The sequence below is a fragment of the Pan troglodytes genome, chromosome 7 (genome assembly GCF_028858775.2).
Source record: "Pan troglodytes isolate AG18354 chromosome 7, NHGRI_mPanTro3-v2.0_pri, whole genome shotgun sequence".
In the NCBI taxonomy this organism is placed as follows: Eukaryota; Metazoa; Chordata; class Mammalia; order Primates; family Hominidae; genus Pan; species Pan troglodytes.
Window position 1 is genome coordinate 68168293 of NC_072405.2, and position 25736 is coordinate 68194028.

General features: G+C 32.9%; 1 long non-coding RNA gene across 1 annotated transcript in view; it reads right to left on the reverse strand.

Moving 5' to 3' along the window:
• Positions 1 to 487: 487 nt before the first annotated feature.
• Positions 488 to 25736, reverse strand: part of LOC107976500 (uncharacterized) — a 43427-nt gene continuing 18178 nt past the window's right edge. Inside the window, exon 4 of the long non-coding RNA XR_001720543.3 lies at positions 488 to 723. This is a non-coding gene — a long non-coding RNA (uncharacterized LOC107976500). The remainder of the gene's footprint in view (positions 724 to 25736) is intronic.

Genomic DNA, 25736 nt, shown 5'->3' on the forward strand with positions numbered 1-25736 from the left:
TACTTAAATGTAGAAGGAAGATTAAAACAAAAGGGAAGGCTGTGTGTGGTGGCTCACACCTGTAATGCCAGCTGAGGTCAGGAGTTTGAGACCAGCCTGTCCAACCTGGTGAAACCCCAACTCTACAAAAAATACAAAAATTAGCCAGGTGTGGTGGTGTGTACCTGTAGTCCCAGCTACTTGGGAGACTGGGGCAGGGGAATCGCTTGAATCCGAGAGGTGGAGGTTGCAGTGAGTTGAGATTGCATCACTGCACTCCAGCCTGGGAGACAGAGCAAGACTCTGTCTCAAAAAAAAAAAAAAAAAAAAAAAGATCATGGCGACATAACAGAATATAGCAACATTAAAATTTAACTTGCTATGTAACATTTGATTTAAACTCGATATGTGGAAAATGGTAAAGAAGGTAGGAGGTGGAATATTTATAATAATTTCCTTATCTTTAACATTTGTATAAAAAGATATGAGGCAAAATGGACAAATCAAGTACCAGGCATAATTATGTTTAATAATACAACTGTGACACTAAAACGTATTTTTAAAAAGTCGACTAAAACCAGATGGTTCCAGATTCCTTATGCATAAGTTTCCAGGAGCATGCCATAGTGGAATTAGCATTGAAACTTTGGGACAACAGGCAGCTGGTGCAGAATGAGAGATGAACTGAGGCAATGTAGGGGTGGGTCAATTAAAAGTGGTTTTGGAATCCATTTACAGCAGCAACTAGAGGAAGAGACAGGAGAGTTTTAAAAGAAATGCGGTTGTATAAGGAGTGTTGGTTACTCTTAAAAATAAGAGAAAACATAATAAAATATGATAATTATGATCAAATGTACCTGTCACATAAATAAATTTATATGGCCTAAAAACATATTAAATACATTTTATGTTGGCCAAAGTATAAAACTACATGCTATATGTTAAAAGACATCTAAAACAAAATAACAAAAAACAATTGAAAAGCAAAGTTTGAAAAATGATAAACCAAACAAATTCAACTAAAATCAAACGGGGCCACATTATTAGAAATTGGAATTCAACGTAAAAATCACAAGAAGAAGGGTATTTTATAAAAATTAAAAAGTAGAATTCACATGAAGATATAACAATCATACATTTCTATGCAGCAAATAATTTAGTAACCATATGAATAAAGCTGAAATTATAGGAGACTCAAGGATAAATAGAAACATTAAATTAGGGCATTTTAATTCACCTATCTTATGGCATGACACATCAACTGGACAGAAATATAGGTAACAGAACAGCATAATTAATAAGATAGACTTACTTGAGTTACACAGGAGATTCAAAAAATTCATGGAAAATGCACATTATGAAAAAACTGCACGGATTGAAAAAATGGTTCACACCAAAATTAACTTGTACTAACTAGTTTTAACATTTCTGAACAGGATCTAATTTGAGGCACTAAGAAGGAAAAGACACAGATTTGAAAAGAGCCCCTGTCAAAGCAATATGAACTCAGCTAAAATTGAAGCAAGAACAAACATAAAATTTATGGTGAAAGAAACCTGAGTGGAAGAATGCTAAAATCATTGACGCTTTATGTAGTTTCTGGGAACAAGGCACCAAAGAGCTCAGCAGTTTACAAATGGAGAACTCATGTTAAAAAGGGACGGGATGATGTTGAAGATAAAGCCCACACTAGCAGACCATCCACATCAATTTGAGAGAAGAATAATTAATATTCTTTATGACCAAATGGAAGAAGATCAATAATTAACAGCTGAAACAATAGCCAAACTGTAAATATATTGATTCAACTTAGTGAATCAACTTAGTGAAATAATTTTCACTAAAAAATTAAAGTTGAACTAACTTTCTGCTCGATGGGTGCCAAAACCATTGTCCTCAAATCAGTTGCAGACAAGAGCAAAGCTTTAAGTGGAAATTTTAAACAAGTTAAGATCAAGATCCTGAAACATTTATTTGAAGAATTAATAGCAATTAAACATGGTTTTACCAATAGGATTCTGCAATGACTACCAAGAGGTAAATGTGGTCCAGTCAAAGCAAAAACAGACTGGTCTAGAGCAAAGGTCATGGCAACTGTTTTTTGGGATACTCAAGCATTGTTGATTCTTTAGAGGGCCAAAGAACAATAACATCTGCTCATTATGACAGTGTTTTGAGAAATTTAGCCAAAGCTTTAGCAGAAAAATGCCTTGCAAACCTTCACCAGAAAGTCCCTCTCCACCACAACAATGCTTCTGCTCATTCTTCTCATCAAACAAAGGCAAAGTTATGTGAGTTTTGATAGGAAATCATTAGACATCCACCTCACAGTCCCGATTTGGTTCCTTTTGATTTCTTTTTCTTTCTTAATCTTATAAAAAACTGTAAAGGGCACCCATTTTTCTCCAGTTAATAATGTAAAAAGGACTTCATTGACATGGTAAACTTGCCAGGATGCTCAGGTTTCTAGGGAGGAACTAAATGACTATTATCATTTCTTACAAAAGTGTCTTGACCTTGATGGAGTTTGTGCTGAACAATAGTTTATATATTTTTTTTAAGTTTTGTCTTTTAATTCATTTTTTTCCATGGAGTTTTGAAGTCCTCTCATATATAACACACATAATATGGTGAAACATGGCTCCAAAACCATGGCTTCAGATTTCATATCAAATCTCTGGAACTCGTGAGCATTATCTTGTTTGAAAAATGTCTTTGCAGATATAAATAAGTTAAGAATCTTGAGATGAGGAGGTCATCTCAGATTATCCATATGGGCCCTAAATTTAATGACCAGTGTTCTTATAAGAGAAAGGCAAAGGAATATTTGAGATAGACAGAAAAGAAGACACCCACACACAGAGGAAGAAGTAATTTGAAGAGGGGGGTAGAGATTGGAGTGGTGGAGCTATAAGCCATGGAATACCAAGGATAGCTAGCAGCCATGAAAGAATAAATTTCTTTTTCATTAAGCCACCATGTTTGTTATACAACCATGGGAAATTGTATATATGTGTGTGTATATGGAAAATCTTATATTTATAAAAAAATTATATATATATAAATTAAAACAGAACATTGTTTTTAGCTACAAAGAAAATCTGAAAATGTCTTAAGTAAGTGTGTATGGAATATCTTATATTTATAGAAAATGTATTGTGGAATTATATATATATATATATAAAAAATCAAACATTGTTCTTAGATACAAAGAAAATCTGAAAATGTCTCAAGTAAGTAAGTAAACATGGCCCATAAACATGACAACCTCCTGCATAAGAGTAATACAAACTAAACTACGCTGATAAATTATTTTACATTTTCAAATTGACAAGAATGGCAAGTCTATTCTCTCCTCCAATCATTTCCTACCTCTCTCTACATATCTTTCTATCTCTGGAAGATAACTCCTGACATACATCACCTGGGCTTCTTTGCCAGCTGACTTCAGTTGGATTCAGCCATTAAAAGTTTCTATCAAAATATTGGAGGTTGAGTAGAGATATAGAGAGGCATTTATTTACCTCTTCACTGTTTTGGTACATTGATTTTGTAGCTGTGGTACCCCTCTAAGATTAAAGCTCAATGAGTGATCCTTTCTCCATGGCTTCTACTTTAAAGGGTTCCTAGAAATATATTTCCCCTGAAATAATGTAGTTTAATAAAAATTATTTCTACTGAAATACAGAAAGATAAAGATTGAGAAATTAAAGCAGCCCAAGAGCTGTGGAAAGATATATAATGGTTTAACATACATGTTGAAATTTCAGAAAGAAAAGAGAATCAATCAAAGATACATTTGAAGAGAAAATGGCTTTCAAAACAATGAGACAAGAAAAACCACAGATTAAAAAATTACAGAGAACATCAAGCTTGGATAACAAAGAAAACAACACCAAACAAAATGAAGCAAATCAAAGACCATCATAATCAAGCTTCTTAAGCTAAAATGTTAAAAAAAATCTTGATGTTGTAACTATAAGATGTTTTATGTAAGCCCTGCAGTAACACAAAGCAAAAGCCTGTAGGTACACAAAAGACAAAAGGTCATGAATCGGCCGGGCGTGGTGGCTCATGCCTGTAATCCCAGCACTTTGGGAGGCCAAGGCAGGCAGATAACCTGAGGTCAGGAGTTTGAGACCAGCCTGACCAACATGGAGAAACCACATTTCTACTAAAAATACAAAATTAGCCAGGTGTGGTGGCATATGCCTGTAATCCCAGCTACTCGGGAGGATGAGGCAGGAGTATCACTTGAACCTGGGAGGCAGAGGTTGCAGTGAGTCAAGATCATGCCATTGCACTCCAGCCTGGCTAACAAGAGCAAAACTCCATCTCAAAAAAAAAAAAAAAAAGTCATGAATCAAAGCACATCAGCAGGAATTATCTAATCACAAAAAAGACATCCATAGAGTAAGGAAGGAACAAAATATCTAAAAAATAACCAGAAAACAGGTAACAAAATGGCAGTAGCAAGTCCTTACCTCTTGATAAATAGGTGGAAGTCTCCAATCAAAGGACATAGAATTGTTTTTCTAATTCTGTGAAGAATGATGATGATATTTTGATGGTAATTGCGTTGAATTTGCAGATTGCTTTTGGCAGTATGATCATTTTCACAATATTGATTCTACCCATCCATGAGCATGGGATATGTTTCCATTTGTTTGTGTCATCTATGATTTCTTTCATCAGTGGTTTTTGGTTTTCCTCTAAGAAGAACTCATAGAGTTCTTTCATTTCTTTGGTTAGGTATATTCCTAAATTTTTGTTGTTGTTTGTTTTTTTCTGTTTGGTTTTCTTTTTTTGCAGCTATTGTAAAAGGGGTTGAGTTGTTGATTTGATTCTCAGCTTGGTTGCTGTTGGTATATAGAAAAGCTACTGTTTTGTGTACATTAATTTTGTATACAGAAACTTTGCATAGCCAAAGCGAGACTAAGCAAAAAGGACAAATCTGGAGACGTTACATTACCTGATTTCAAACTATATTATAAGGCCATAGTCACCAAAACAGCGTGGTATTGGTACAAAAATAGGCACAAAGACCAATGAAACAGAATAGAGAACCCAGAAATAAACCCAAAACCTTACAGCCAACTGATCTTTGACTAAGCAAACAAATACATAAAGTGGTGAAAGTCACCCTTTTCAACAAATGGTGCTGGGAAAATTGGCTCACCATATGTAGGAGAATGAAACTGGATCCCCATATCTCACCTCATACAAAAATCAACTCAAGATGGATTTTAAGGACTTAAATCTAAGACCTGAAACTGTACAAATTCTAGAAGATAACATTGGAAAAACCCTTCTAGACATTTGCTTAGGCAAGGATTTCATGACCAAGAACCCAAAAGTAAACGCAATAAAAACAAAGATAAATAGCTGAGATGTAATTAAACTAAAGAGCATTTGAACAGCAAAAGGAACAGTCAGCAGAGTAAACAGACAATCCACAGAGTGGGAAAAAGTCTTCTCAATCTATACATCTGACAAAGGACTCCAGAATCTACAATGAACTCAAACAAATCAACAAGAAAAAAAAATCCCATCAAAAAAGTGGTGAAAGGACATGAGTAGACAATTCTCAAAAGAAGATATACAAATGGCCAACAAACGTATGAAAAATTGCTCAACATGATACAGGGAAATGCAAATCAGAACCACAATGTGGTACCACCTTACCCCTGCAAGAATGGCCATAATCAACAAATAAAAAAATAGTAGATGTTGGCATGGATGCAGTGAACAAGGAACATTCTACACCGCTGGTGGGAATGTAAACTAGCACAACCACTATAGAAAGAAGTGTGGAGATTCCTTAAAGAACTAAAAGTAGAACTACCATTTGATCCAGCAATCCCACTACTGGGTATCTACCTAGAGGAAAATAAGTCATTATATGAAAAAGATACTTGCACAAACATGTTTATAGAAGCACAATCAGCAATTGCAAAAATGTGTAACCAACCCAAATGCCCATCAATCAATGAGTGGATAAAGAAACTGTGATATATATATACATATATATTTGTGAGATACATAAAACAAATTTCCGATTTTCTTTGTATCTAGAAACAGTGTTCGTTTATATATATATATTATCCCACAATACATTTTCTATAAATGTAAGATAATTCCATACACACTTACTTACTCACTTGAGACTATATATATGATGGAATATTAGTCAGCCATAAAAAGGAATGAATTAATTGCATTCACAGTGACCTGGATGAGATTAGAGACTATTATTCTAAGTGAAGTAACTCAGGAATGGAAAAACAAACATTGTATGTTCTCACTGATAAGTGTCAGCTAAGATATCAGGATGCAAAGGCATAAGAATGACAATAGACTTTAAGGACTCAGGAAGAAAGAGTGGGAAGAGGGTGAGGGATAAAAGACTACAAGTAGGGTGTAGTGTATATTTCTAGCATGATGGGTGCACCAAAATCGCACAAATCATCACCAAAGAACTTACTCATGTAACTAAACACCACCTGTTCCCCAATAACCTATGGAAATAAAACATCGAATTAAATTTAAAACATAAAATAAAAAATAAAATGCTTCTCCAAAAAACAAACCAACAAAAAAACTAAAAATAAAACAAAGCAAAGGACATAGAGTGGCTCAATGGAAAAAAAAAATTACGTGCTGCACATAAAAGACTCACTCCCCCTTAAAGACTACTAAAGATTGAAAGTGAAAGAATGGAAAAAGATATTCCAGGCAAATGGAAACCAAAAGAGAGTAGGAGTAGCTATACTTACATGAGATAAAATAGACATTAAGTCTAAAACTGTAAAACAAGACAAAGGTCATTATACAATGCCAAAAGAGTTAATTCACCAAAAGAATATAAGAATTATGTGTATATGCATTCCAAATTAGAGGACCTAAATGCATAAAGCAAATATTAATAGATCTGAAGAGAGAGAGAGATTGCAACAAAATACTAATAGGGGACATTAATACTCCAACTTCAATAGTGGACAGATCATCTAGACAGAAAATCAATATGAAAACATTGAATTTGAATTATACTTTAGACTAAATGGACCTAATTGGTATATACAGAACATTCCATCTAACAGCAGAATATATATTTTCTCATGCCCACACAGAAAATTCTCCAAGATAGCTCACATGTTAGGCCACAAAACAAGTCTTAAGAAATTTAAGAAGATTGAAATCATATCAAATATTCCTTCCAACCACAATGATATGAAACTAGAAATCAATAACAGGAGGAACTTTAGAAAATTCACAAATATATGGAAACTAAACAACATGCTCCTAAACAATCAGTGGGTCTAAGAAGGAATTGAAAGGGAAATTTAAAAATACCTTGAGATGAATGAAAATGAACATAAAACATACCAGAACTAATGGGATATAGCAAAAGCAGTTTTAAGTGGGAAGTTTTCAGCAATAAACACCAACATCAGAGAGAGAGAGAGAGAGAGAGATCTCAAAAAATCAACCTATTGTTACACCACAGATAACTAGAAAAAGAACAAACCAAACATGAAGTTAGTAGAACGATGGGAGGATAAGAGCAAAAATAAATGAAATAAAGACTAGGAATAAATAGAGAAAAATCAATACAACTAAATGTTTTTTTGAAAAAAATAAAATTAAAAGCTTTTAGCTAGATTAAGAAAAAAGGAGAAGACAAATAAGATCAGAAATGAAAGAAGAGACATTACAACTGGTCTCACAGAAATACAGTGTCATGGGAGAATACTATGAACTATTTTATGCCTACAAATTAAATAATCTAAAAGAAATCGATAAATTTCTAGACACATACAACCTACTAAGACTCAATCATGAAGAAATAGAAAATCTGAACAGACCAATAATGAGTAAAGACATTGAATCAGTAATCATAAGTCCACCATCAAAGAAAAGACCAGGACTTGATGACTCCACTGCTCAAGTCTATCAAACATTTATAGAGGAAAGAATACTATTCTTCTCAAACTCTTCCAAAAAAATTAAAAGAAAGGAAACAGTTTCAAATCATTTTACAAGGCTAGAATTACTCTTATACCAAAATGAGATAAGAACGTTACCAGAAAAGAAATTTATAGATCAATATCCCTAGTGATTGTAAATGCAAAAATTCTCAACAAAATACTAGCAAAATTAATTCAACAGAATATTAAAAAGATAATCCACCATAATCAAGTGAAATTTATTCCAGGGATGCAAGGATGATTGAACATACACAAATCAATAAATTTGATACACCACATTAACAGAATAAAAGATTAAAACCATATAATTATTGCAATAGATGCCGAAAGGTCATTTGGCAATATTCAACATTCTGTTATGATAAAACTGTCAAGATATTAGGTATAGAAAGAATGTACCTCAACACAATAAAGACCCACAACCCCACAACTAACATTACATTCAACAATGAAAAGTTGAAAACTTTTCCTTTCTGATCAGCAACCAGACAAGGATGTTCACTCTCATCACTTCTTTCAACATCGGACTGAAAGTCTCAGCCAGAGAAATTACACAAGAGAAAGAAATAAAAAGCATCCAAAAAAGAAAGGAAGAAGTTAAATTGTCTCTGCAAACAGCATGATCTTCTAAAGACTTCTCTCCAAAAGCTTCACACTAATTCAGTAAAGTTGCAGGATACAAAATCAACATACAAAATAACATACAGGCCAGGCGTAGTGGCTCATGCCTGTAATTCTAGCACTTTGGGAGGCCGAGGCAGGTGGATTACTTGAGCTCAGGAGTTCAAGACCAGCTTGGGCAACATGGTGAAAATGTCTCTAGCAAAAAAAAAAAAAAAAAAAATACAAAAAATTAGCCAGGTGTGGTGGTGCATGCCTGTAGTCTCAGCTACTTGGGGGACTGAGGTGGGAGGATAGCTTGAGACAAAGAGGTCGAGGCTGCAGTGAGCTGAGATCATGCCACTGCACTCCAGCCTAAGTGACAAAGTGAGACCCTGTCAAAAAAAAAAAAAAACAAAAACAAAAACAAAAAAAAACAACATACAAAACATACAAATATTAGTAACATATGTATACACTGACAACAAACTATCTAAAAAAATCAAATAATTTCATTTACAATTGCTACAAAACATGAAATAATTAGGAATAAATTTAAGCAGGGTGGTAAAAAATTTGTATATTGAAAACTATAAAACATTAATTGAAGAAACTAAAGATACAAATAAATAAAAAAATACCATGATCATGGACTGGAACATACTGCAAATGTCCATAGTACCCATAGCAATCTACAGATTCAATGAAATCCCTATCAAAATTCTAACAACATTTTCCACAGAAATAGAAAAAACATGCCTAAAGTTTATATATATGTACAAAAACCTCTGAATAACTAAAGCAATTTTTAGTAAAAAGAACAAAGCTGGAGGCATCATACTACCTGACTTCAAAATCTTTACAAAGCTCTAGTTACAGAAATACCATAGTGCTGGCATAAAAACAGACACATAGACTAATGGAAGAAAATAGAGAGCTCAGAAATAATGCCTGGCCAATTGATTTTCAACAAAGATGTTAAAGAATGTCTCCTTAGTAAACAGTGCTGGGAAAATGGGATATCCAGATACAGAAGAATTAAATTAGACTGCTAGATCACACCATATACAAAAATTAACTCAAAATGACTTGAAGACTTAAATGTAAGACCTGAAACTACAACACTTCTAAAAGAAGATATAAGAGAAAAGCTCCATGACATGATTCTGGGCAATGATATTTTTGGATATGATCTCTAATCATTGGCAACAATAGCAAATATTGACAAAAAAGATCACTTCAAACTGAAAGCCTTGTCTGCAGCAAAGAAAACAAGTAAGTGAATAGACAGCCTATGGAATTGAAGAAAATATTTGCAAGCCATGGATCTGATAAGTGGTAAATATCCAAAATATATAAGGGACTCAAACAACTGAATAGTAAGGAACACAAATAACTCAATGAAAAAATGGATGAAAGACCTAAATGGACATTTCTCAACAAAAAAAAAAATCTAAGTGGCCAATTGTATGAAAAAATATTAAACATTAATCATCACACAATGAAATATCACCTTACACCTGTTCATATGGATATTATCAAAAACACAAACGATAAGTATTTGCAAGAATGTGGAGAAAAGGAAACTCTTGTAAAATGTTTGTGGGAATGTAAACTAGTACAGCCATCATGGAAAACAGTATTATGAGTCCTAAAAAAATCCATATAGAGCTCTCATATGATCCAGCAATCTCACTAAAGTTGTTACTTGTTATCTGCAGTGCTTGGTTCTAGGACCTCCGACAATTACCAAAATCCATGATGCTCAACTCCCTTATATAAAATAGTATAGTATGTACATCCTCCTGTATACTTAGAATAATCTCTGCATTACTTATAATATCTAATACAATGTAACTGCTATGTAAACAGTTGTTATGCTATATTATTTTAAGTGTTTTTATTTTTAATTGTTATTCCTTTTAAAAAATATTTTTCATCCACTGTTGGAATCTGTGGATGTGGAACCCATGGATACAGGAGGGTCAACCACATGTGGTTTATATCCAAAAAATAAAAATCAATATGATGAAATAATAACTGTACTCTCATGTTCATTACAGCATTATTCACAATAGCCAAGATAATGTATCAACCTATGTCCATCAGTGGACGAGTGGATAAAGAAAATGTGGTATATACACACAATGCAATACTATTCAGTTTTATAAAATGTTGCAGCAACATGGATGAATCTGGAGGACATTATATCTAGTGAAATAAGCCAAGCACAGAAAGGAAAATGCCATAATCTCACTTATATATGGAATCTGAAAAAGTCAAAATCTTAAAAACAGAGAGTAAAATGGTGGTTAGAGAAAACTGGGGAGTAGGGGTATTGAAGATACATTGGTCAGAAGACACAAAAGTTTAGTTAGACAGGAAGAATACATTACAGAGAACTAGTATATGTCATGGTAACTGTAGTTAATGACATATACTTGAAAATTGCTAAGAGAGTAGATATCAAGTGTTCTCACCACAAAAGAAATGTACGTGAGGTAATGCATACTTTAAATATTTTGATTTAGCCATTCCACTATGTATATACTTTTATATCAGAATACCATGTTGTACACCATAAATATATACAATATTACTTGTCAATTAAAAAAATATTTTTGAATGGAGCCAGTGATTATTTTTAATCACTTTAAAAGATAACAGATTGATCTATTCAAGTTTTGGATAAGATTGAGAAATCACACTCCCCAGACTTCTGTAATTGAATGCAGATATAACACCTAAAATGAATCAATGGACCAGCTTTTTAAAGACTCTGAAATGTAAACTGTAGCATGGGTATTTGGGGGGTAAAAACAGAATTTGAAGCACTACTGATGTGGCAGAGAGTTTAACACTTTTCTCCTCCCAAATCTTTCAGCCAGGACTCAAAGGAACCAAAAACCCAGAAGCAGGTGTTAGAATGGATAGTGAAAGTTCCAGGAGATTCCTCTAGTTCTTAATCTAGAAGCAGGAAAGTGGATTTCTAATTCTCAGAGAGATTAGCAAGTCTACTGGTTTTTTTTTCTTTTTCCCTCTTCAGTCATATCTCAGCCCTTATGCCATCCTGTGAGATGGCAATGGTGACAGAAACAGATGCTGCATAAGGGACACACAGGCACCCACAAATCAGAAAGAGACAACCATGCCCTCCAGGGAAACTGCAGACCTCAACACCTGGGACAAAATTTCCCCACCCCCCGATTGTTTTTCTTGTGATCCTTCCACCTAATGGCTCAGGATGCAGGTACAGGCACAAAAACTATGTAGCAGAGAAGACTAAATAACACTCTATCTTTTGGGTGATTTCTGACTTCCAGAGTTACCATATTATAATATTCAAATTTCTAGTTTCCATAAAAAAATCATAAGGCAAATCAGGAAACAGGAATGTATATGGCCTATTTGAAGAAAACTACAAGTAATCAAAACAGTGTAGTTTTGAATGTAAACATTTAATAGAACAATATAATGTTCTATTACATTATTCAATTATAAATAAATTAATAAAAATCATTATCAATTGATTTTTACAAAGATGCAATTCCTATTCAATATAAAAAGGATAGTCTGTTTAACTCAGGTTAAAGACTGTCTTTAAATGGGATTGAGACAATTGGTTCTCCAAGAGCAAAAAAACCAAAATGAACCTTAAATCTTAACCCCACATATTACACAAAAATTAACTAAAAATAGATCATAAAATTGAATGTAAAATGGAAAAAAATAAGCTTTTATTCAAAAGAAAGACTTTTTTTCACTTGGGCTTAGGCAAAGAGTTCTTAGCAATGGCGCATTAAAAAAATTGAACTTTATCAAAAGTAAACACTGTTGCTCTAAGAAAGACAGAGAAATTGATGAAAAGACAAACAGAATGGGAGAAAATCTCTGGCAATTACTTATTAAACAAAGGAATGGTTTCCAGAATATATAAAAGCTCTCAAACTGCACAGTAAGAAAACAAACAACCCAGTTAAAAACTGAGTAAAAGTCTTAAATAGTCGTCTGACATAAGAGGATACATGGAAGGCAAATAGGCCCATTAAAAGATATTTCAAGATCCTCAGCCACTGGGGCTTTCAAATTAAAACCACAAGGAGATACCCCTTCTGAATGACTGAAATAAAAACATTCTGAAAATTCAGTGTACTAATGAGAATGTGTAATGACTAGAACTCTCTTACACTTTTGGTGGAAATGCAAAAGGATACAGGAACTTTGGAGGATGTTTCTTATAAAAATAAATACCCACTTACCATATGTCACAGCAGTTCCACTCCTAAATACTTGTGGATATAAAAAGTTAACAAAAACCATGACACAAATATGTAATATCTCCATTTGTAATCTCCAATAACTGGAAACAGCTCAAATATTCTCAGTTAGCAAATAAACAAATTGTGGCACATTCACAATTGTGAATAAATTAAAAAAACAAGCAATTATATATATAAAAATATAAAAATATATATAATATATAATATATATAATATATAATATATAATATATAAATATATAAATATATATATATAATATATATAATATATATAATATATATTATATAATATACATAATATATAATATATATTATATAATATATATTATATATATAAATATATAATATATATTATATATATATAAACTAGGGTGAATTTCAAAGTTCTTTACTAAAATGAAGCCAATCCTGTTAGGTTACATACTGTATAGGCCTATTTATTTCCCACTCTTGAAAAGACAAAATTGTAGGAATGGAGAACACATGTCAGTGGTTCCCAGTATGGGGAAAGGGTGTAAATACAAAGGAAACCTATGAGAGGCTGTTTTTTTTTATGTTAACAGAACTGTTCAACATTCTCATCATGTGGCTGGCATACAAATCTATACATGTTCTAAAGATCATAAAAATTTATATTCAAAAATTAATTTTACTTTAATTAAAAGTAATATTTTAAATGATAATTGACAACTCAAAGCAAAAATGGTTAATATGTTGTGGGGATTATAACATATGTAGAAGTAAAACATATGAGAATAGAAAAATGATTGGGCTCTGGTACAGATTTTTGATAGTTGTGGAGAGTGGCATAGGTGGAGACAGTGGGTATATGGAAACTTTCTGTGCTTTCTGCTCAATTTGGCTGTGACTCTAAACTGCCCTATTTTTTAGTTTATTAAAACCCTAAATTCCAAGTTAAAAAAAAGACTGAATAGGTAAGAGGAATTGAAAGTTTTCTCTTATAGGTTTCTTACACAATATGTGAAGACAATCACGCATTTATATGTAACTATTGTCAATGTCAAATACATAAAGGAAAACGTGATAGAACTGAAAGAAGAAATAGATTCACAGTTATAAGGAAGCAGTAGACACTTTCCCCTCAGTAGTCTAAATAAAACATAGACAAAAATATCTGTTAGGACGTAGAAGACTTCTGAAAAACATTATTGACCAACTGGCCTATTGATGTTTATAGACCTGACGATAGTATTATACACATTTTTCCAAAGGCACATGCCACATGTGTCTTGGTGAATACTAAAGTAAACAATATTCTGGAACATAAAACAAATCTCAACGCAATTAAAATCGCTAGAAACACATTCTCTCATTACATTAACAAAAAATATCAGGAAAATCCCCAAATATTTGCAAAATCAGTAACAAAATGGTATATGGAAAATCCTCAAATATGTGGAAATTAAAATATACATTTCTAAATAACCAATGGATGAAAGAAAAAAAATCACAGTATAAATTAAAATATATCGTTAACTCAGCATAAATGAAAATAGGATTATAAAAATTTAAAAACTTAGCTAAAACTGTGATTAGAAGCAATGTATAGTAGTAACAGCTTATATTACAAAAGTAGAATGGTATCAAATATATTATTTATGCTTCCATTTTAAAAAAGCTATAAAAAGCAAATTAAACACAAAGCAAGAGGAAGCAAATGAAAGAATGACAGAAGTTACCATTAAAGTAGGAAACAGAAAATCAATAGAGAAAATCGAAGAGATGGAAAGCTGGTCCTTTGAAAAGATAACAAAATTTATTCCTCTAACCAGAAAGTGGGCACCATTGCAGAGCCTCAAACGAAAGAAGCAAATAAAAAGCAAACTAAGGTAGTGGTATTTAGAACAACATATTGTCAAATTAAAGGAAATAAACAAATTCTATGAAATATACCAACTATCAGCTAATTAAAGACAAAATAGATAAACAGAATGTCCAATATCTATTTAAAAAGGGGAATTCATAGTTAAAAAAAGCTAAAAACTTTAAACACGCATGGTTTCATGTGTAAATTCTACCAAATATCTAAGGAAGAGATATACCAGTTCCACACAATCTCTTAGAGAAATAAAAAGGAACGAGCATGTCTAAACTCACATCAGGCCAGTATTACCCTGATACTCAAATAGGTAAAGATCATACAAACAAAGGAAACTAAAGTAATATCCTTCAACAACAAAGTGGCAACATTCTTACCTAAATATTAGCATATTTAATTTATTTTTATACAGACCCTTTTAAAAGTTGAAGAAATTTTCATCTATTCTAGTTTGCAGTGTTTTTATTATTAATAGAGGCTGAATTTTATCAAAAACAATTTTCTGCATGTGTTGAGATCATCACTTTTTTTTAGTCCGTTAACCTAATGAATTAGAATAATTGATTTTTTAAGTTGAAACAATGTTGCCTTTCTGAAATAGGCCCTACTTGGTATATTACTTAAAATAAATACACAAAAAATTGCTAAAATTCAACTTCCATTTACAATCACCAACTCTGAGCATCCTAAAGATAGAAAACATCTTCCTCAATCCAATCAAGGAAATTGTAAAAATTTGTATAGCTAACATAATTTATGGTGAAAGACTGAGTTCTTTCCCCCTAAGGTTGCAACAGACAAGGGTGTCTAATGTCAATAATTATATATTCAACATTGTACTAGAAATCCTAACTAGTAAAATAAGGAACACAAAAAGAAAGGAAAGCCATATGGATTGGAAAGAAATAAACAGGAATGTCCTCATTCAAGGATGACATGGTTGTTTATGTAGACAACTCTCAAGGAATCTATGAAAAAGCCCTTAGAACTAATAAGTGAACTTAACAAAGTCACAGATTATAAGGTCAATATAAAAAAAGAATTGAATATCTATATACTAGCAATGGTCAACTGACAATAACAATTTTAATAACAATGTCATTTACAACATCATAAAAGAAAACATGAAGTATTTTGGAATCAATATAACTAAGTGCAAGAGGCTTTGCTTTGGGTAGATATTTGTGTTATTCAAATTGCACACTGAAATATAAAGAGCATAAAATAGTCACCTATCTTCTAAAAGAACAAATTTAGAAGATCTATACTTTGTGATTTAAAGGCTTACTATAAAATCATAGTAAATAAAATATAGTATTGGTATAAAGATAGACATATAGATTAAGGGAACATAAAGGAAAGCCAGAATAAGAGTCCAAAATATATGGTCCACTAGATTACAATGAAGGTGGTTGTGTCAGAATTTGGCCCCATCATGTTGACCACTGGTGTTGTTCATATGACTTTGTTACTTTTTGTGACAAAACAAACTATGCAGATGTAGTTAAAATAGGGAGATTACCCTGGAATTACATGAGCCCATAAAACAAGAGGAAAGCAGAAGTGAAAGTCACAGAGATGCAACAAAAGTATGAGTCAGAGAGATTTGAATGTAAGTAGAACTCGATCCACCATTGCTGGCTTGAAGATGGAAGGGGTCGTGTGGAAAGCATGAGAAGCAAATGAATTGTTCCACAATTAGTGAGCTCGAAAGAGGATTCTGAGCTCAGAAAGAACTACAGCCACAACCTGTATTTTAATTTTAGCACAGTGAGACTCTGAGCAGGAATCCAGACACATAGTGTCAAACTCCTGACCTACAAAATTGTGAGATAATAAGTGGATATTACTTTAAGTTCGTGGTACTTTGTTACAACCATGATAGAAATCTAATTTAGGTGCCAAACTATTTCAATGGTGAAGATAAAGTCTTTCAACGAATGATGCTGGAAGGTTTGCTATCCATATTCAAAAGAATGAACGCTGACACCTATTTTAAACTGTAAATATATATAACTCAAAATGTATCATATTCCTGATTATAAGAACCGAAGCTCCAAATCTTCAGTGTAAAAACAGGAGGAAATCTTTTGGTATGTCGGCTTAAAGATGGCACTAATGGAATTTCAAATCACAAACCATGTAAGAAAAAAGGATTAATAGTACCGCACTAAAATAAAAAACTTCTATTCTTCAAAAGACATTGTTCAGAAAATGAAAAGACTAGTCACTGACTGGGAGAAAATATTTGAAAAACATATATGATAAAGGACTTGAATCCAGAACATATATAGAACACAACTTACATTGGACTTTTATGAGAACACAATGGAATATCACTAACCATTACAATGACTAACAGTAAAAACACTGAATTCAAGTGCCAGTGAATGTGCAGAACAACGTGAAATCACTTATATTGCTGGTAGGAATGTAAAATGCTATAGCAATGTTTCTTATAAGGTTAATTGTACACTTACTACAGAACCCAAAAATCCTTCTCCTAGTCATTTGGCCAAGGTAAATGAAAACATATGTCTACATAAATATCAGTATATGAATATTTCCAGCAGCTTTATTCCTAATACAGGTATAGCTTGTTTTATTGTTCTTAGCTTCTTTGCACTTCACAGATACTGTGATTTTTACAAATTGAAGGTATGTGGCAACCCTGTGACAAGAAAGTCTATTGGAACCATTTTTCCAACAGCGTGTGCTCATTTCATGTTTCCGTGTCAGAATTTTGTAGGAATAGAGTATTTTAAATTAAGGTATGTTTCTTGTTTTCAAGGCTTAATACTATTGCATACTTAGTAGACTACAGTATAGTATAAACATAACTTTTATATTCATTGGGAAACCAAAAAGTTTGTGTGACTTGCTTTATTGCCATATTTGCTTTATTGTAATGGTCTGGAACTGAACCCACAATATCTCTGAGGTATACCTGTAGTAAAAATTTGGGGAAAATATCTAAATGCCCAATTATACATGGATGAAAAATTGTGATATACCACTACTTAACAATAAATGGGCTGAACTAACACACGCAACAACATGGGTAAGTCTTCAAAGTGAAACTGACCCAAGAGTTCCATAGACAGTTTTGTGGATAAACATAGAAAAGCACCTTTCTGGCTTGAACCTAATATTTGTTTTATCTGAGTTTCTTCCTCAGGAAAGACCTTCAGGCCTCTCAAAAAAAGTACCAGGCCGGGCGCAGTAGCTCACACCTATAATCCCATCACTTTGGGAGGCCGAAGTGGGCAGATTACGAGGTCAGGAGTTCGAGACCAGCCTGATCAACATGGTGAAACCTCGTCTCTACTAAAAATACAAAGATATGCCGGGCATGGTGGCACGTGCCTGTAATCCCAGCTACTCAGGAGGCTGAGGGAGGAGAATCGTTTGAACCTGGGAGGTGGAGGTTGCAGTGAGGCGAGATCGTGCCACTGCACTACAGCTTGGGCAACAGTGTGAGATGCCATCTCAAAAAAAAAAAAAAAAAAAAGTAGCAAAGAACTGAAAGTTACGAGATCACCAGATCCAGATAATGAGATGCTGGACCCCTCATTCATCATTATTGCTTCCTTGCCCCTCCCTGGTTCCTGTTTTCTTACCCGTTGTTCATTTCTTCCCTGCTATATAAACCCCTAGTTTTAGTTGGTCAGGGAGATGGATATGAGACTGAGCTCCTATTTCCTCAGCTGCAGCACCCTATCAAAACCTTCTTCCTTGACAATACTCCTTGTTTGTCATTGGCATTCTGTGCTGCAAGCAACAGAACCCAGACCAAACCTCTGGTGTACTGGTAACAAAAGCATTATACAAAGTGAAATTTGTCACAAAATGTTCCTACTGTTTGATTCCATTTATATCGACATTCTGGGAACCCCATTTAATAGGGAAAGAGGTCAGATCAGTAGTTGCCTAGAACCTGGAGCTTTACTGCAAAGTAAAGTAGGGGCTTTACTGCAAAGAGATATGAAGGAACTTCTTGTGTGATAAAAATGCTCTGTCTCTTGACGTGGGAATGGTTACTCATCCAATACAGTTGAGCCTTGAACAATGCAGGGATTAGGGACACTGACCCCACCTCACAGTCAAAAATCTGTGCATAACTTTTGACTCCCACAAAACTTAACTACTAATAGCCTGTTGAATGGAAGCCTTACCAGTAACATAAACAATTTAACACAGATTTTGTATACATATTATATATTGCAATTTTGTAAAAGTTGAATTGTACTATATAAATTAAACCTCAACATTTTCACTTTAAAACATTTTAAAACTGCAAAAAAATTAAGTAGCTATAAAAAGGAATAATAAAAAGGAAGAATATTATCTTAGTAATTAAAAAAGATTGTAGAAATGTTGATAAAACAGAACTGATATTGATGAAAATTGCATTTGTAGTTATATAAATTAGAAAACCAATTAATTCTCTCTCAAAAAAAAGGAAAGCACAGAGATGACTAGAATGTGACAAAATCTAAGAAAGAATAGAATTTAGATATCTAAGATAAGTATTGTGGAAGTTTTAGGGGAACAAAAGTAAAGGGAGAAGAAATAATCAAAGAAGTATGGTAAATACCTAAACTTTTCAAATCAAAAGACACAACAAGTACTGGTCTTGTTTTATTTAAGGAAAGAACATACATATGCTCAAATACACCTGTTGTAAAATTAAAAATAACTACTGGTAACATATCAATAGAAGAAAAAGTGAACGTAAAACTTGATAAAGTTTTATGCTGTAAAATAAGAAAAGGAAAAAATGGGGGAATACTAAGAAAGCCTAATAAACACAGTGCATTAAATAAAGTTTAATAAGTAAGACAAGTATATCAATGATTGATAATATATTTGCTGAAACTAAATTTTACTACTACAAAATAAACATTTTAAACTAAGTTTAAAACAGAAAAAAAATCTAGCTATATGGCACTATGGGAGATACACTATTAAAATAATGTAAAGGAGGGTAAGTTTTTTTACGTGTTTGAAATTTGCAAACTTACTGATACAAGTAAAAACATTAAAATATATACAGAGGATTTAAATAAAGCATTTAACAAGATATATTATTATTTGGTTTCCCTTAAAGAAGGCATGATATTTTCAAATAACCATAGACTATTTAGAATCAGGCAGTAGCTCATAAATAAAATTTTAATTACATAAGAAAAAAATAGATATTTTAGAGACCCCCAAATCTGACCAAAACATAGTACAAACAACAATGAAACCATTTAAAACCAACTTTAAGATATCCAATCAAAAAATCTAACAACTAGGAAATTTTAAGACAATTTCTTAGGTTAAAGAATAAGCCATGATTGAAATGTCATGTATTTAGAAACTACCTGCAATGTGAAAAAGGTAACAAATACAACCTCTATAGACCTAAACCCCTTTGTTAACAAACAAAAATTATTTAAAATGAATCTTCTATAAATCATGTATAAAATGATGCTCTTCTGCATGTTCAATGCTATGTTTTCCTGTTACTCTCTCATACAGAATATTTCTACAGTCCTCTGCTGTTATGTCTTTATGTTTTCATTAATTTTCTTTGAATAAGAAGAGAGCCAGGCCTGGAGTTTTCTGAAAGACAGGACTTCTGGGTTGTTAAAATTCTTCTCCTAAAATCATACACAGAATAGAGGTTGACAAATATAACCCAGTCCAATTTCTCGTTTGTAGCAGACAGTCATCCAGAAGCTCCTGGACTTCAGTGGATTCTTTGGTTCTGATGTTAAAATACTTCAGCTGTTCTTAAGAGGCAGCGAGTAAAATCCTCCACTATAGAAAGATTACAAATAAAATAAATCTACTGGCCTGCCTTCTTTGGAAGGCCTCCAGTCATACACATTAGGAGATCTCCAGTCATACACATTATGATTTTTATTTTGAAAATATGCATTCAATCATGTTTTCTTCTGCATTTATTGTTTCTGAACAGATTTCAAGAATAGATGGAAGGGCCTCAATTCTTACTAGTTCCCTACATAGATGCCCTTCAAAAGAGGAAAGGCACTGAGGTTTTTGGCATAGACCCTAAGTCTGCCTGAATCAATGGCATAGAGTAGTCTGTTAGAAGGCAGTTTTTTAACTTTCCACCTGTCTACACTTGTTTGGTTGCACTTAGGGAGTATGCATTAGCTAGAATGCTTTATTTTTATGTTTTGTTTTGTTTTTACATCAAGCTTTTGGCAACGTAACAAAGACCATTTTCTAGGAATTTGGGAATGTTTGGCATTTGTAAGAAAATTTTATGTCTTGTATTTATACTGTATTCTTACAATGAAAGTAAGCTAGAAAAATATTATTAAGAAAATAATGTGGAATAGAAAATATATTTACTATTCATTAACTGTAAGTAGACTATTATAAAGGTCTTCATTGTCATTTCCACGTTAAGTAGGCTGAGGAGGAGAAAGAAAAGAAGGGGGTCTCACTGTCTCAGGGGTAATAGAGGCACAATAACATCTGATTATAAGTGGACTTGCACGGTTTAAACCAATGTTGTTCAATGGTCAACTATATCTATGTCTGTTTACATTTGCTTCAAAATCTGTAAAATTACTTATTTCAACAGCACATGTTTATTTTTAAAGTAAACAATGCATTAGACCAAATAATATCTCACAATTCCAAATTGTATTTATTGTTGATTTAAAAATACTAAATAATATTTAATCTCTCTACTTCTCTAGATCACTGACTTCAAAGTCCATACCCTACAGCTGTAAGATAATTTAAATGAGTAAAATTACTTAGGGAATATTGGGTACTGTAGTAAAACAGAACTCACATGGTCCTTGTGAAATAGGAATAGTTGCTACTCAACTCATGATGTTACACAACAATGAGGTCTAGTGTTGCAAGACCTTTGAAGCTGGAAGTCCAGAAATAAAATTAAAATCTGAAGTTTAAATGCCAGACATTTTTTCAACTTTTAAAAAATATTTTATAGATCAAACAAAAAGCATTTGGACAAGATTTGACCTATGGCCCAACAGATTACAACCACCGTAGACAGTCTATACCAAATATCTAACAAATTTATCATGAGAAGACCTGAACATATAAACCTTATTTTAACTATGTAGAAATATACTTAGTGAATTGCGTTGTATTTTTACCATCAGATTTTACAAAGAGTTGATATTTGCAAAGTGTAACGTGTATTCGATAATTTTCCACCAAATTGTTAAGCTAGGTTCAATATCTGATGATTAATCAGTGCAGTTCACTGTATTAATAGACTAAATAAGACCATAACAGAACATGTCCATGAACATATCAACATAGAAAATATATTAGGTAAAACGCATTCGTAATACAAATGCTCAGCAAGCTAAATATAGAAGAGGACATTTCTCAGTCTGAAAAAAGGTGCACACGGAAAATCTGCAGCTAACATTACATTTCCTGATGAAAGACCAAATTATTTCCCCCAATAACCAGAAAAAATGCAAAGAATGTGTTTTGCCTAATCCACTTTCAGCACTCCTATTTAACATCTTACTTGAAGTTTTAGCTAGTGCAATAAGGCAAGAAAAAGATTATTATTTAATCATAATTGGCAATTAATGTATGTAAAACTGATAAAACACAAGAGAAAATCTTTGAAAACTTGAGATAGGTGAAAGTTCATAGAAATAATATCAAGTTCTTACAAGAAAGAAAAAAGAGAGAGAGAGAAATTAGACTTCATCAAAATGTAAATACTTTTGCTAAATACACTGCTAGGGAATCAAAAGCCAACCCACTCACAGACTAGAATAGATTATTTACAAATAATATACTTGGCAAAGGGCTTATATCCAGAATATATCTTAAAATGTTCTCAAAACTCAACCATAAGAAAACAAGGAAGCTATTTAAAAAGTGGACAAAGTCTGAACTAACACTTCATCAAAAAAGCTATTCAGTTGGGAAATTAAGCACATGAATAAATAATCAACCTTATTAGCCATTAGGGAAATGCAAATCAAAACCACAAACAGATAGCACTACACATTATTACAATGTATAAGAAAAATAAAACCTGACAATGCCAAATTATGGCAAGAATGCAGAACAACAGTAACTCTCATTTCTTTCTAGTGGGAATGCAAAATGGTACAGCCACTCTCCAGAAAATAGTTTGGTAGTTTCTTGTAAAATTAAACATACACTTACTATAGCACATAGCTACCCTACTCCTAGATATTTACCCTATATAATTACAAATGTATATTTATACTAAATCTTTTATTGAATATTTATATCACTCATACATCATTCATACATCATTCATAACCACCAAAATTAGAAACAACTTAATGCACTTCACTGTGTGTATGGATAAACAAAATGAGGTATCAATACAATGAAATTTGAGCAAGCAATGAAAAGGAATGAACTATTGATACATGTAATGACGTGAATGGATATTAAATGCATTATGCTAACAGAAAGAATCCAGTTTGGAAAATTTGTTTATTGCACAATTCCATTAAGTTAAGATTCTAGAAGTGGTGAAACTATGGGCACAAAAAACCGAAGTGTGTTTGACAGGATTAGGGGTGCAGGAGGGTTTGACTACAAAGGGAAAACACCCTGGAGTTTAATGTGATGATGGGACCTTTCTGATCCTGGTTGGTTGTGGTGGTGGTTATACGAATCTATGTATGTGTTAAAAATCATAGAACTGCACACTAAAATCACAAATTTTTTTATTTCTATAGTATACTACATAGTATATGTATACTATACTATATATACTATATATATTAATGTGGTAGTATAATATACTATATTAATATGCTATAAATTTATATACAATCATAGGTAAATTAAAGTAAATCTAATTACCAAATAGCTGTCCAGAATAGAGTAGTATTCTTAGCAGTTTTACGAAAGCTTAGACACTTTCTATGTATTACTAAACATTTTTATCTTAGACCTAAATCTCAAATCTAATAATTCTAACCTAAGACGGAAAGTTATAAATGCACAATAAATAGAATAAAATTCAGTTTTAAAACCCTGGAAGTAAAATATCTCAGGCAAAAATCAGAGAGATTAAAATACACATGTAGAGAGATTCTTGGTGTCAGTTTGTATGGTAGGGCTATCCTAAAAGTATAGCCACTGCTTCTCTAATATGACAAAAGACTTTTATAGATGTACTCCTGATAGTATTAGAAAGAATGACATTTTATGTTTGTTTGTCTCCTACTTTTAGTACCTATGAATTCTAATGGTAGAGCTGTCAAACAGATGATATGATAGGTTTTTTATCCAGCACATCTTTATAAAGTGTGTAATTTTTCCTCATACGCGATCTCAGACCGTGCATCTATTGCATTTACAGTAGTGAGCTCCATGGCAGACTGAATTAAAGCAACTGTACTCACAATCTGTTCAGATTGGAAATGTGTCAAGAGAGTCTTTGGTGGGTTACTGACAATTTGCCAAATTTGCTCCAAGCTGACAAGTAATGGCTTAGCTTTCTTGAATGGCTCTCTTAGAGTTGTGCATAATGTAATATGGTTACACTCACAGACACACACACACACTTTGATTTTGGTAATAAAACTTATGCAGTTAAACTTTCAAAGTTTGTTTATATTAATCAGTGGTTACCAATATATGCTTTATAGACTCCTGGTGATGGGGAGGATGTCACAAAATTACCACAAGAGTTCTAACAGTGTGGATATACACCAACCAGAATTCTTGGAGTGCAGTGGCGCAATCTTGGCTCACTGCAACTTCTGCCTTGCAGGTTCAAGCCATTCTCATGCCTCAGCCTCCCGAGTAGCTGGGACTACAGGTGTGTGCCACCATGCCCAGCTAGTTTTTGTGTTTTTAGTAGAGATGGGGTTTTGCTATGTTGGTCAGTCTGTGAGGACACATTTTCAAATGCATTTGACAAATTATGTGGCATATAATGACAAAGTACACAAATCTTAATCATTAATCAATTCATAATAGCTTTTTATTGTTACATATTTTCCCTAGTAATGAATACTAAAATTGTAATTCCATTATTGTAAGGGTGAAGAAAATATTTTATTTTCAAGGGAGTCATCATGTGTACATTCAGAACCACCAGTGTAGGCATGTAAATCATGACAGGCATAATTATATTTTTTCAATTTTTTGCTGCTTTACAACACAATCAGCTGAGAAACATGCAACATCTTTGAGAGAAGTTAATGCTAGTGTTGATATAGGACCTTTTAAAAGATCTATTTTGAAATTTTATTGGATTCCTTTTTAAAAATACTGCTTAACACAAACAGGGAAAACTCACTATTACTAGCTGTAAGAACATCAGATACCAGGATCAGCATAACAAAGTAACAGTTACTCTACTGCAGGAAATAGGGACAGGTGGTCCCTGCAGAAAACATGAACACCACCACACCAAAGAGCTCTCCCCGTCACATTCCCCTGGTTTCTTCGCTCTTGCTTCATTCTCTCTCAGTGACTTTTATTTTGTACCAACTGCAGAATTAGAAATATATTTCCTATTTGAAAATACATTTCAGGTGTGTTTTCCATGATTTGCTGGAACTAGTGCAACCCATTCAGAGCCTTTTAGGAGATTACTCTATGAAAAATATTCCCTGAGCAATATGGATGCTTCTGTTTGGCCAGAGTAAAACTGATTTTACTTGAATCCAAACAATTGATCACATTATTGTCTGGCTAACTGCTCTGAGCCAATGCCCATTTGGTTAGCCTTCTTAATAACAGTTCACAACCAATTTAATAGGCAGCTTTTCTGACCTATTGGATGGAGTACTGTACTCATGGGGGTGTTGTAAGTATTACCTTCATTGCTCTAGCTAATTGGTATCGATGATTGAGATGACAAAACATCATCACAGCAAATGCAAAATGTTCTATTAGAAAGTTAATAAGGTAGAATAATCTGAATGAGAAAATAAATGTGTTCATATTTTCTTAGTTGCAGGCTCTTGATAATAAAATGAGAGGTATTTACTTAAGAAAGTAGTGAGGAGCTTCATATTCCGGCAGTCTG